The 15,150-nt window shown below is 35.6% G+C and overlaps 1 non-coding gene across 1 annotated transcript; it reads left to right on the top strand.

Annotated features, from left to right (window-relative positions):
- LOC113000860 (small nucleolar RNA R71) lies at positions 1–107 on the top strand. The gene has a single exon (XR_003266181.1). It is a non-coding gene; the product is annotated as a small nucleolar RNA R71 (small nucleolar RNA).
- The last annotated feature ends 15,043 nt before the right edge of the window (positions 108–15,150 follow it).

The raw sequence follows: 15,150 nt of genomic DNA, 5'->3' as shown, positions 1-15,150 counted from the left end.
ATCTGATGGTGAGGGCAACTGGCACATAGTTTCTTAAATCGCTCCCAGTACTCATACAGGCTCTCTCCACTGAGTTGTCTAATACTTGAGATATCTTTCCTGATGGCTGTGGTCCTGGAAGCAGGGAAAATTTTTTCTAAGAATACTCTCTTAAGGTCATCCCAGCTCGTGATGGACCTTGGAGCAAGGTAATACAACCAGTCCTTTGCCACTCCCTCTAATGAATGAGGAAAAGCCTTCAGAAATATGTGATCCTCTTGGACATCTGGGGGTTTCATGGTGGAGCAGACAATATGAAATTCCTTCAAATGTTTGTGCGGGTCTTCACCTGCAAGGCCATGAAACTTTGGAAGCAAATGAATCAGTCCAGTTTTAAGAACATATGGGACATCCTCATCAGGGTATTGGATGCACAAGCTTTCGTAGGTGAAATCAGGTGCAGCCATTTCCCTTAGAGTCCTCTCACGAGGTGGAGGTTGTGCCATGTTCTTAGAATGTGCAAAATCAGAATGCTCAGAATCATAATGCTCAAAATTATAATGCTCAAGATCAGGATGTTCAAAATCACCAATAACAGAATGCACAGATTCACCAGTTATGGAATGATCAGAATGATCAAAAGGTATAAAATGATGCCTAACTAATCTATGAAATGTCCTATCTATCTCAGGATCAAAGGGTTGTAAGTCAGATGGATTGCCTCTAGTCATACACTACATTCAGCATGCATACAACTAGTTGCCTTGTCATGTAAATAAAGATGTAGGTTTGAACTACAGCTACCCTCAAATGATATCCAAATGACTTGAAATTTTGTGAGCAACCCTATAAAATGATGCGAAGATAGCACAAAACATTTCAGACAAAAATTCAAAGTCTAACTATGAAAGCTAAAAATGGTAGGTTAAGAAAAATAAGTGAATAAAACTTGAAAAATAAAAAACTTTTGACAGAATCGCTTTTTTTGGATGATGGAGACCTCAGCCGGCCTATGGCGGGCTGCCACGGCATAGGAAAGTTTTTTCTACCCCAAATGCATATATAATAATTGCGATTCTGATAATCGGAGCAAAAGTTATGGCCGTTTGAAGTTTTGACAAACACAAAATTTGCTAGTTTTTTGGAACTTTTAAATCTGACCAGACTAAAGGCTCTAGCTATTTTTCCAACACAATATGGATTAAAAGAAGTTATCACAGAAAAATTCAGCCAAAAATAACAACCCTAGCTACTAAAACAAAAAATCTCAAATAATTCAGCATGGGTGGTCGCTAAAATCCGTCTCTAATTGATTTCTACTACTACTCTGTTTTTGCCGCAAGCACAATCTTCACAGCGAAACACCCAAGACTGAAACAGGAGAAATGCTTAATGGGAAAACTGAAACAGAACACACATTAAACAAAATACCAGGACACTAAACAACATTAACACACATACTAACACAATACTAGCAATTAAACATAAAACACACAACACTAGCTAGCTATTATGAACCTTTGGACACTGCTCCCCGGCAACGGCGCCAAATTTGATCGAGGCCGTACCCGAATCAAATAAACATGAAAATTCAGTAACTAGGAAGTGGTCCTAGGTCGTTTCCCAACGAGCAGTGACAAACCAAATGTTCATAATATACTTGCAGTAACAGTAACGATTGGGGGGGTTTGTTTGTTTTGTGATTAAAGAGCAAAACAAGTAAACTGGAATACGAAACTACTAATATTAAAAACGGGTTGTTTCCTCTGATTCAGAAGCCATTCTCTTATCCTGGGTTGGAGAACTCGTCCCTAACAGTCAACCACTTAATCCAACCCTATTTCAATTTACTAAGCAAAAATCAACTTAGGGTTTTCAATACGTGATTAGGCACCACATACACCAGTTAGCCCTTCGTCCATTAAGCATGAACGCAAGTTAGGCTCAGAGGCAATTAATCGAACACGAAGCGTGCACTGATTAATATTCACGAATTTGGAATACTGGTGAAGGGAGAACTGCCAGGAAACCACATTACAAGCGAAACCTCAAAGAAAGTTGGGCTTCGTCCTCAAAAGGAAACAACACCAGAAAATCTAGCCTTCCATGGATTCAAACAGAAAACGCAATTGAAACATGAAGCAGAAACGTAAATGAACAGAAACGTAAATGAACAGAAATGTAAAATGGAACAGAAACGTAAATGAGAGTAGAAGAAGAAGCAAGAACGAAATTGTAATTAGAAGCAGAAAACGTAAAATTGCATTACGAACTCAGAAGCATCAAAACAGAAAAACGAAAACCCTAAAACAAAGCTCTGAATAATGAATAGCATAACCGAATAGAATGCCCTGCACGAATCCCAAGGCAGCTATTTAAAAAGAGTCACTCAAAGTCACTGGGCCCTATTACAATACTCTGGCCCAAAACGAAATAAACACTGAACAACATAAAATAAAATTGCGAAATTTCCTAATTAGAAATTAACTAAGGTAAGCGCTGCTTTATTTGCCCTCTTCAAGTCCACAACCAAAATCCGGATTAAGCCCAATGTTTCATTAATTCCTGAAATTAGATTAAAAACATCAAATTAGCTAAATGAGCCCAAATAATAAAACTGCCTAATTAATTGACAATTAAGACCAATCAATAATTAAAATGGTGCAAAAAGGGTTTAGAAAATAGAAGAAAATGATGGCACATCAGTAATATGGAGAGATATAAGGATCATCTAGTTGCTAAAGGCTTTACTCTAAAGGAAGACACTGACTATAAAGAAACCTTTTCTCCAATATCTTCAAAGGATTCTTTTAGAACTATAATGGCACTAGTAGCTCATTTTGACTTAGAGCTACATCAGATGGATGTCAAGACTGCGTTTCTAAATGGTGACATTGAAGAAATTATGTATATGGTGCAACCAGAAAAATTTGTGTTAGGTGACTCAAAGTCCATGGTATGCAAACTAAAGAAATCCATTTATGGTCTCAAACAAGCTTTCCGTCAATGGTATTACAAGTTCCATCAAGTCATTACCTCATATGGTTTCGAGGCAAATATAGTTGATGATTATGTATATCATAAGCTCAGTGGGAGTAAATACATATTCTTGGTATTATATGTCGATGATATACTGCTTGCTAGCAGAGATATAGGCTTCTTACAGGAGACCAAGAGATTTCTAACGAAAAATTTCAAAATGAAAGATCTTGGGAAAACTTCTTTTATGTTAGGTATTAAGATACTATGAGATCGCTCTTAAGGTATCCTAAGGTTGTCACAAGAGAGCTATATCAATAAAGTACTTGATAGATTCAACATGAAAGATAGTAAACCAGGAGATACCCCAATAGCTAAAGGAGACAAATTCAGTCTTAAACAATGCCCCAATAATAACCTTGAAAGAACTGAGATACAGAGGATTCCTTATGTGTCAGCAGTAGGAAGTCTGATGTATGCTCAAGTTTGTACTCGTCCTGTCATACCCTAATTTCGTCTAGGGACAATTGTTTGTTGACATACGGGTTTCTATTGGCCACATTAAGTTGCTTAGAGCCAATTGTCGCGCAATCTGTAAGATTTTGCTATGTTTCAGAAGGAAATAAGCCAAAAACTCAAAATGGGGGTGAACTGATCAATTTAGGGGGTGTTCTTCAGCCCTGGGCCCATCTAGGCCCATCAGGAAGCTTCTAGATGAAGCAACCAGCTCGCCTGGGCAAGCTGGGCGGCAAGCTCCTCCCCTGTTTTGGCTATAAAAGGGAGTGGGAGGCTGAAGGAAGGTGTTCAGCACCCTGGGAAAGCATATTTCACTTAAAATTAGTGAAAAGAAAGAGAAAGAAGAAGAAAATCAAGGCCGAGACGCTTCCATAACGTTTTCGATTTCGAAGCTTTGAATTCATTCTATGGACCCTTAGGGGTCCATTCCTGCTTTGTATGTTTTCATCTTCATCTCATCTACTTTCAGTATTTTTTTCTTAGTTTTAAGCGAGTTTTGACCGATCATTCATACCGTAATCTCACTTAATCACCGTTTAAATAAAATTCAACCGATCGTTTGTGTTGTAATCTCACTTAATCACCATTTAAATGAATTTCAACCGATCGTTTGTGTTCTAATCTCACTTAATCACCATTTAAATGAATTTCAACCTATCGTTTGTGTTGTAATCTCACTTAATCACTGTTTAAATAAGTTTCGACCGATCGTTTGTGTCGTAAACTCTTTCCATCAATGTAAAATAAGTTTTAACTAGTCAATAACGCTGCAAATTATCTTTAAAAAAGGATTGAAGATTAATGAGCCAAAACAAAATAAAAACCAACTCATAAACTTCTTCATTTCATCAAAAAAATCAGGAGATCATTTCAAGGTCCAACACCTTAATTATTCTCGCCTGTCAAATTTGAGAAGATCGTTTCAAGGTCCAACGCCTTAAACTACTTTTGTTTGCAACTAAAATCAATCTTTCAAAAAACGATGAAAACAACTTAACCAACGTTCAGTTCTCAAAAAACTACGTAGGTTTGATTTCCTCATCGCAGTTGAGGAATACGTAGGAGTGAGGGAAACACCATTGTTGACCACAAAAAGGTAAAAATCATAAAAATCCCCAAAAAGTAAAAAACATAAAAAAGGAACAAAGATAAAAATAAAAAGGGAAAAAGATAACATAAAAAGGGAAAATACATAGTTTTGAAGTCATGATTTGCACACTCGATTAAAGGATATTGTCCCTTGTGACAGGCACGTGGGGTGCTAATACCTTCCCCGTGTGTAAATGACTCCTGAACCCTCATTTTCAAAATACGCAGACCTTCGACCTTTTCCATTTTGGTTTTTCCGACGTTTTCCTCGAATAAACGTTGGTGGTGACTCCACGTGTTTTTCTTCTACGGAAGATGCACCCTTGGCCCATCTCGAGAGGCCTTTTCGCGCCCCCCCCCCCCCCCCCCCCGCCAGAGGGCAGGTCACGATAATTGGCGACTCCACTGGGGACAGTTAGAGAGTTAGGCCGTTTAGTCAGTGTGCATTGTTTTTATCATGACTTCTTTTTTATATATGTTCCCTTTTCCCTTTTATCTATTATGTTGTCCATATATGTGTGTATAATCTTTGCTATGTTGTTGTGTTTGGTGTATGTTTATCTATCGGTTACAATCATAGTTAGAAATACTTTTTCTACACACACATGACACCTACACCTCACACACACATTGAGATATTAGGCCCTACACCCAGGTCTATGTGAGCCATAAGGAGTAGAGGTCGATCTGTGGTCATGCTGACTCTCCGACTTGCTTGATGACAGTGAAGCCTCATCTAGAGTTTTCCTCTTTTAGTGATACCTTGTCGCTGATAGTCCCTATCACCATAATGTATTACCTGAGAGGATGATATCTCTAGAAGCCAGTGAAATTACTTGAAACCACCCTTTGGATTTATCACTAGAAGTGGACCTTTGGATCATTTCCATTAGGTTCCTCAATTAGGGGGCATATAGCAAACTTACTCTGGCATATTCCTTGATTGCATCATGCATCTCTTCATGGCATCGCAATAGACATATCATTCCCGCATTTGTCGTTTATCATATTCGTGCATTGCATTTGCATAAATCACTGCATTACCACGCATATGCATGCTCTTTTGTTCCGACAACTGCATACATTCTATTTTCATCGTTTGCATGTCATGTTCACTCATGCATGACCCTTGCATTTCCCTCTGCAAAAAACAAGGGGGGGGGGGGGAACAAAAAAAATAAAATAACAAAAACAAAAAAAAGAGAACAAAAATGTCACACCACATGAAATTGGATTTTAAGTGAGACTGAAAAGTAATCTTAGAATTTGAACTGCATGATTTTACTCTTTACGTTAAGTTGCTAGGAATAGAGCATAACGTTTTGATTGCAAAAAGCACAAGAATATAATTGTAATGTTGGGGTATTTACTGCATATGCGAGGGATCGATATTTAGTAAATATTCTTAGGTTCCAAGTGTGTGGAATCGACTTGGGATACTTATGTGTGCATCAGTAATATTGGAAAATAATTCATAGATGTTAATCTTATTACGATACTAAAGGAATGAACGATAAAATTCAATCCTATGTTTTCTTGAATTAATTTAAGTTGTTATTATTGTTTCCATAGTCTACGATTTTTGACGCACTGAATTCTGTTATTCCCGTAATTTTGTTATTTTTACTATTTTTTTACTTTAAGTTGTCTTTAGTTAGTCAAACCAAAACCAATGACATTCAATTAAATTTGTACATAACTATTGAACTAATAACCTTCTTCCAAATGAATTAAGTAAACTCGAGTCCCTGTGGAGACGAACTCTTTTATAAATGTGAAACCTACAACGACAATTGGTACACTTGCCAAAAGTCCCAATAGTAGCACATAAAGTACTCAAGCAACATTAATAGTTATAGAAAATAAGAAAAGCAAGGACAAAACTTAGATGTAGTTCTACTAGTGCTTTTGATGTTGTTCTCCAATCAAAATTAGAGTTTCACTGATATGCCATTATTTTCTCCTAATTCTTAACCCTTTTTGCACCATTTTAATTACTGATTAGTCTTAATTGTCAAATTAATTAGACAGTTTTATTACTTGGGTTCATTCAACTAATTTGATGTTTTCAATCTAATTTCAGGAATTAATGAAGCATTGGGCTTAATCCGGATTTTGGTCGTGGACTTAAAGAGGGCAAATAAAGCAACGTTCACCTTAGTTAATTTTTAATTAGGAGATTGCAATTTTATTTTATGTTGTTCAGTGTTTATTTCGTTTTGGGCTAGAATAATGTAATAGGGCCCAGTGACTCTGAGTGACCCTTATAAATATTAGCCTTGGGATTCATGTAAAGGCTATTCTGTTAGACTATTATTCAGAGCATAGGGTTTAGGGTTTTACGTTTTCTGAGCTTATTGTTACTGTTCACGTAATGCATTTTTCCATTCTCTGCTTCTAATTGCAATTTTGTTTTTATTTCTTCTTCTGCCTTTAGTTTCATTTACGTTTCTGCTTTAGTTTCATTCTCGTTTCTATTTCCAGTTTCATTTACGTTTCTACCTTTAGCTTCAATTGCGTTTTCTGTTTTTGGTTGAAATTATGGAAGGTTAAATTTCTGATGTTGTTTCCTTCTGAGAACGAAGCTTAACTCTCTTCGAGGTTCTGTTTATAATGTAGCTTCCTGGCAGTTTTCCCTTCACCAATTAACCCACATGCATTCTGTTAATCTGTGCACGCTTCGTGTTCGATTAATTGCCTCTGTGCTTAAATTGCATTCGTGCTTAATGAACAAGGGGTTAATTGGTGTATGTGTTGCTTAATCACATATTGACAGCCCTAAATTGATTTTCACTTAGTAAACTAAAATAGGGTTGGATTAAGTGGTTAACTGTTAGGGACAAATTCTTCATAACCTAGGACAAGAGAATGGCTTCTGAATCAGAGGAAACAACACGTTTTTACTATCATTAATTTCGTATTTCAGTTCACTTGTTCTTTAATTCACACAACAAATAACCCCCCCCCCCCCATTGTTACTGTTACTGCTAGTATATTATGAACAATTGGTTTATCATTGCTCGTTGGAAAATGACCTAGGATCACTTCCTGGTTACTGCATTTTAATGTTTATTTGATTCGGGTACGGCCTCGATCATTCACTTAGTTAAACCATGTAGTAAAGGTTTCTATCAAATGTTAACATTTGTTACTAAGGTGAAACTCCAATTCTAATTAAAGAACAATACTAAAAGCATATGCGAAACAACACCAAAGTTTTGTCCTAAAAATAAAAAAAAGTGAACACAGACACACTATTAAGATCATTAGGAACAAGCAAGGAAGGAGATTGAGAACCAACTTATGAATGTTTCTCCTTTATCACAAAATCCTTCTTCAAAAAGTAACCATAAGCTCTATGAATCTCCTACATCTCCTACATCAAACCAAACTTTTGTATCATTATCTTAAACCTCAAATCAAAACATGTTACATGTTATGTACGTTAAGATGACAAACAAAAATATAAAAATTTAGAGATAACAAAAGGAGAAGTATGGTTGTCTTCCTAAAAAAAACATTCTTTAGAGTTTAGACATAAGATCCAAATGCAAACCTTCTTATCCAACACATAAGAAAATCAGAAACTATTCCTCACTGGGGAAGGAATTTCAATTGGAGTATAAACTTGAAGTTAATATGGTAAATGAAATTGAATTCTCATATATGATTAATAAAAAAAAATCACCATGCAGTTCAAGTATTAAGTCAATCTATGAATACGGTCTGAGTCCAATCCAAAAATCAAAAACAATAATAGCTCAAGGCTGAAAGGTAAAAGTCCCTCTGATTTAGCCAAGGAAAACATGTGTTCATATCCTTTTTTACAACCGTTTGTTCGTATCTTTTGAAAAAAGAAGAACATTGGAATTAATTAACCATGCCCCAAATCAGTATAGTAAGCATTCTTTTCTCAATTAGAATACTAAGAAAATGAAATAAATATGGGGAAAATGGAATGAAGAAACTATGTAAGATATCTTACAGGGTACAAATTCTTGAAATAAATGTAGAAGATTTACAAATAAATTATTCCTTGCAAAATTCTTGATTGTCCCAATTGAAAAGCAATGACACAACTCAACAACAAAAATAAGAAATAACATTTCAAATAAAGTAGCAAAGTGAAAATGATCAAGAAATGAAAATAGTGTGTAATTATATGCAAACATTACAATCCTGTAAGATTTGGTGGTAACTAGTAGGGAATTGTATCATGGATGTTGTTATTCAAACAATTCTCACAATTGATGCAATTTTTTTCTCATTAATTCTACTTTTCATGTTTTGATAATAATAATAATAAATAAATAAACTAAAAACTACATAATAGGAATAACCTCTTTTTTGTGTGGTCTTGGCTCTGGCTTATAGATATATTTTGATTGTTTCATTTTCTAGGATTATTCCATTTCTTACTTAGAGTTCCCTATGTTGCAGACTCTTCCATAATCTTGAAGTAAAGTGTGCATCTTTGTTGGATACAATGCTGAAAGGTACTCCATGTAACTTAATAACCTCTTTGATGTACAATTCCGCAAGCTTCTCCAACTTGTACTCCATGTTGATGGGAATAAAATGAGAATATTTTGTCAACATATCCACAATTATCCAAATGGCATCATACACTACTGAAAACCGATGTTAACAAAAATGCGGTGGCATATTTGTAAATAATGAGAGTTCGTTAACGTCGATTTTTCTAAAAGTTGACATTAACGAAATTATGTTAACATCGGTTATTTGAAAATTGACGTTATCTTTGTTAAATTAAATCTATCTCTCCCTCTTCTCACGCTTACTCTGAACCATCTCTCACCATCATCACTCACTCTCATGCTCTCTTTCTCACTCATCTCTCACGCTCTCATTCTCACTCTCACTCTCACGCACTCTCAGTGGCAGCACGGTGACACTCGACATCTCTGACTCTCACACTCTCATTATCACTCTCACGCACTCTCTGTGGCTTCATGGCGACATGTCATCTCTGACTCTCGCGCTCTCACTCATAGCTCTACTCACTCTCGTTCTTGTTCTTGGTCATGAAAGGTTAGTCTTCTATAAATGTTTGTTTCTATGTTTGGTTTTGATGGTGATGGTAAGCGAGAAGCTAGGGCTGGTTCATTCTATTATCTGAATATACAGTGCATTACTAACTTGAAAATTCTTGTTAATATACCTTACCTCTAGTCTTGTTAAAATAGAACCTAGGTGTACATTATCTAAGTCCTAAGTTCTACATATTAATACACTATGCAAGTTATGCAAGATAGGTGCTTATGTGTGTTGTTGAAAACATGTTACACTTCTGCCCTGTGATATGAGTTGCATTGTGATTGACACAAATCTTGGTTTTTAATGCCCTTTGGATATACAAATACTCACACTTATGCAGGATAGGTTTTATTTTATGACTACGTTATGCTTCAATGACTACAAATACTTATAGTTCAAAACTTTGAATATACTATTTCATATGAGATTTGTGTTGGTAAGAGAATTCTATGTTCTGTTTGTTTTCTAGAAATGCTAAAGCAGTCAAATTTGTAGTTAATCTTAAATTATGAGTTATGTTTGTTTTCTTATAATGGGATTTTGTGTTGGTGTGAGAATTTTTCCACAGCCTTAGGCCCCCAATTTTTAAGCAGATAGGCATGCATATTTATTTTTAAGCAGTTCTAGCTTTTAAGCCAAAGGGTAATTTTAGATTAGAGACTATACAATGCTGGATTAATAGTTGCTAACTGAACAAATTTAAGGCAAAAAAAATGTTGTGGATTAATAGTAACTTTTATATTGTAAATGGAGTTTAGACACGATGAATGAAGATCAAAAGAATTGGAATGAAATGGCTTAGACAATGATGAAGATTAACAGAAAACTAGAGGAAATGTTCAACACGGTTCATATTAAGGATCAGGTTAGGAATTTAAAAACTATTCTCAAATAAACATGATATGATATAACACATTAGTATTGCTTATATTAGTTTACTTTAAATGTAGTCTTATGGTGAAGTGAATAGGTCTTTTGCTATAAGATGGAAGGATCAACTAGAGCATACTTGGCATCTGCTAGACAGTACTAGAAGCATGCACTCTATTACATTCAACCAAGATCTAGTGAACCCAACTATACTGGCTAGATGGACAAAACTCAAAGATTTCTATGGACTCACAGGAAATCATCAAGTGACCATGACCCATTTTGGACAATGTTTTTTCCTAACCATCTTCAAAAGTAGGTTTAAACCAAAAGCTGATCCTAAATGACATTCCTTGTACCACCAAATTCCTAACTCAGTCACTTTTAAAGTTCTGCTGAATAAGTACAGAGTGACTTGCAACAGCTTGGTAAGTAACTCAGCACTGTACAAAGGCACCTATGTCTATCAAATTTTAAAATCATACACATATCTAAGATGAACTTAATGTTAATTTCAGGATGTGTTGAGTACCATGTACTCATTTATGAAAGCTGCAAGATTCACCCATCTAAATTTGGAAGGGATTACGGAATGCAGGATTGTTTATAATCATTGGAGGAAGTCTACATAAATTGGTTATGGATGGAGGACTTTTGCATAATCACAAAATTTGCAAGCTGGATATTTGAGTTCTCAGATGCAACATCTAACTTTGTTTTATTTTCGATTTGTTTGTCATTTAAGTACATTATATTATACTAATATCTGTAATTTTTTGTTTATAACTCTTGGTGGTATATTTTGTGGGAAATGATGCTTGGAAAATATCCTGAAAACATTTTTGAGTTCCCAGATGCTTGGAACATCCTGAAAACAATTGTGGGAAATTTTTGTTTATAACTCTTGGTGGTATATTTTATGTGAATTTTTTTTATAACTCTTGGTGGTATATTTTGTTTATAACTTTGGTTTATTTTTAGAGTTTTTATAACTTTGAATGATAAGTTGTGCTATGTATAATTACAATTGGTAATTAAAAAAACAAACAGGATATTAAAAACATCCAAAAAAATATCAATTTTTAGAAAAACTAATGTTGTTGTGCAAAAAACTTCGGTTTTTAGAAAAATCAATGCATCAATTTTTCTAAATACCAATGTTGATGAGAAGAAAACAACACCAGTTTGTAAAAAACCGATGTTAACGTTGAGACTTTTAACGTCGGTGGTTTCAACATCGGTTAATAACCGATGTTGAAAGTCCTTAATAACCAATGTTAAAAGTCTATTTTCTAGTGATGATAATTATGCTTTGTCCTTGGCAAGCTAGAAATGAAATCCATTGAGATGCTATCCCATTTCCACTCAGGAATGTGTAACAGTTGCAATTCTCTAGGAGCTTATTGATGTTTAACCTTAATCCTGTGGCAAGTTAAACATTTTGCTACATATGTGGCCACATCCTTCTTTGTTTAATTCCACAAGAAATTCCTCTTAAGATCTTGATACATCTTTGTTGATCCAAGATGGAAACTTAATCTACTCTTATGTGCTTGTTCTAGAATCACATGCTTTATCTCCTTTACTTGAGGTACACATACTCTCTCCATAAACCTGATGAGTTTATTAGCATCATGTCGAAATTTCAACTCCATGTCTTCCTCCTTCAACCTCGTCATGTCTTGCCAGAACTGATCTCCTTGCTGGGCTTCCTAATCTTGCACTAAAAACTCATTAGTGATCTTCAAAGTCCCCAAAGACAAGCTTTTGGGTCGTACTTCCATTGCTAAGTTCAAGTCTTTAAAATCCTCGATCAATTGCAATTCTTTCACCATCATAACGAACATATGCAAGGACTTCTTGCTCAAAGCATTCGCCACAATGTTAGCCTTGCTGGGATGGTATGACAACTCAAAGTCATAATCCTTTAGAAACTCCATCCATCTCCTCTGTCTCATGTTTAGCTCTTTTTGGTCAAACAGGTACTTCAAGCTTTTGCGATCATTAAATAATTTGAATATTGCCCGAAAGAGATAATGCATCCATATCTTTAACCATAAACCATTGTTGCCAGCTCTAAGTCATGGGTAGGATAGTTCACTTCTTGTGGTCTCAGTTATCTTGAAGCATATGTAGTCACTCTTGCATCAAAACATAACCAAGTCCTTGCCTTGATGCATCGTAGTACACTTTGAACCTCTTTTTGGGACCAGGAAAAAATCAAGATTGGTGCAGACGTCAACTTCTTCTTCAATTCTTGGAAACTCGCATCACAAGCCTCATTCCACACAAATTCTTGGCCTTTTCGAGTTAACTTAGTTAGTGGTAGTGCTAAATGAGAGAATCCTTCAATAAATTTCCTATAGTATCCCGCCAGACCCAAGAAACTTCTAATCTCTGTAGGAATTGTAGGTCATGCCCAATGCGTCACAGCTTCAACCTTAGTCGAGTCTACAACGATTCCTTTGCTTGTCACCACATGTCCTAAGAATTGTACTTGTTCAAACCAAAATTCACCCTTAGAGAGATTTGCATAGAGTCTCTATTCGTTTAAAATTTGCAAAACAATCCTTAGGTACTCCGCATGCTCCTTTGAACTTCTTGAGTATATCAAGATATTGTCAATGAACACTACAATGAATTTGTCTAGGTATTGATGAAAATCTTGTTCATGTAGTCCCTGAATACAACAGGTGCATTTGTCACACCAAATGGCATAACTAAGTACTCATAGTGCCCATAACGTGTCCTGAATGCAGTCTTCGGTATCCTTCTTCTTGACTTAAGTTTGATGGTACCCTGATCACAAGTCAATCTCTGAAAATACTAAGGCACGCCTCAGTTGGTCCTTGAGGTCATCGATCCTTGGCAACAGGTACATGTTCTTGATCATCACTTTGTCGAGTTATTGGTAGTCGACACACATCCTTATGCTACTATCTTTCTTCTTCACAAAAGCATTGGCGCTCCCCATGGTGATACACTTGGTCTCACAAACTATTTCTTCAACAAATCTTCTACTTGCTCCTTTTCTTTAGCTAATTCTTTAAGAGATATTAGGTATGGTGCTCTCAACACTAGACTAGACCCAGACACTAGGTCTATGGCAAATTCAAGCTCCCTCTTAGGTGGTAACTCAATCACATCTTCTAGGAAAACTTTGATAAATTCGTAGACTACGGGTACGCCTCCAACATCAAGAAACTCCTCAGTCATGGATGAAAACAAAACCATAAATGTTTTATCATTCTCTACCTTCCTCGCTTTACTAACACAGGTATTCACCAAACTTTAAGTGCTTCAATGTGGTGGACCACACTTTAAGAAGAACTGTTCGCAATTATATTACCTCTGTGGTATATCTTGTGATGCCCTTGGTATATCTTGTCATTCCTCCGTGGCCCTCCAAACTTTGATTTTGTTTGCTTCCCCTTAGCATTAGTCTCATAGATAAGTCATTTTCTCACCAAAGTGGGAAGATTAGTGAGCTGGTCTCATAGATATAGTGTGAATGTCAACCCTCAAACCATTCTCAAACTAATCACAAATGTCTTCTCCAGTCTCACCATTTTGGTAATATAATCAATACTTCATTAGCTTGTTGAACTTAGAAGCATATTCCCCCATTGTCATGTTCCCTTGCTTTAGCTCCAGAAATTCCCTAGCTTTTTCAGGAAGTAGTTCCCTAAGAAACTCCCTTTAAAACATCCCACGCTATGACTCTATCCTTACTTGGTAAGGTTTGACTAGCAAACTTCCACCAATCCTCAATTTCCCCACTCAGCTTGTAGGTAGCATAAATAACCTTATGCTCTTCATAGCATCCCATCACCATGAAGATTTTCTCAACTGTAGAAAGATAGCACTAGGCTCCTTCCGGATCAAAGTTGCCCTCAAACTTGAGTGGGTTATGCTTGGTGAAAGCAAACAACCCCTGATACTCGATCGGTTCAGCATCACGGTCTTGCACTAATGTTTCTAACACTTGCGTCATACGCGCCAAAAGCTTAGCAGTAGCATTGTTAGGTCTCCTATCCCCGATTCCCTGAAATCACTATGTTAGTTTTTAAAAGAATCATAAATTGCGCACGCAACTACTCTTACTAGTTACAAACATACATATCACAAAACAATCAAATCACACAAATCCCTACTTGGAATATCAAGTTACACAAAAAAGCACTCATCTTGTATTCTTGTTTTCACAAGAGTATAAGAACACATAACACAGTGGTGATAGGATGAACTGCTCTAATACCACTACTGTAACACCTTAATTTTTTTTTGAAATTTTGCTTCAAAAACTATTTAAATAATAAATATTGTGGAATACGCATCATTAACTTTTAATTTCTATTTCTAAGTTGGCAAAATATCCTCATCATTTTTTTATTTTATAAATAGGATAAAATAAAATAAAATAAAATAAGTGTGTTGCTTGGAAAGCGTTAAGTTTTCACGTCAAAATTAAATCCATATATAAATGAACACAAATTTATAATACGAAGCCTTTGTACATAAATAAAGAAAATAAATGTTGTCATGGTAGAAGAAATTTGGATATCAAAAGTGTAAAAGCGGTGAAACAATCGATATACATCTACTACATCAATATATATATATATATATATACACACACACACACACACACATTTACAA

The sequence above is a fragment of the Glycine max genome, chromosome 20 (genome assembly GCF_000004515.6).
Source record: "Glycine max cultivar Williams 82 chromosome 20, Glycine_max_v4.0, whole genome shotgun sequence".
In the NCBI taxonomy this organism is placed as follows: Eukaryota; Viridiplantae; Streptophyta; class Magnoliopsida; order Fabales; family Fabaceae; genus Glycine; species Glycine max.
This window is presented reverse-complemented; position numbering and strand designations above follow the sequence as displayed.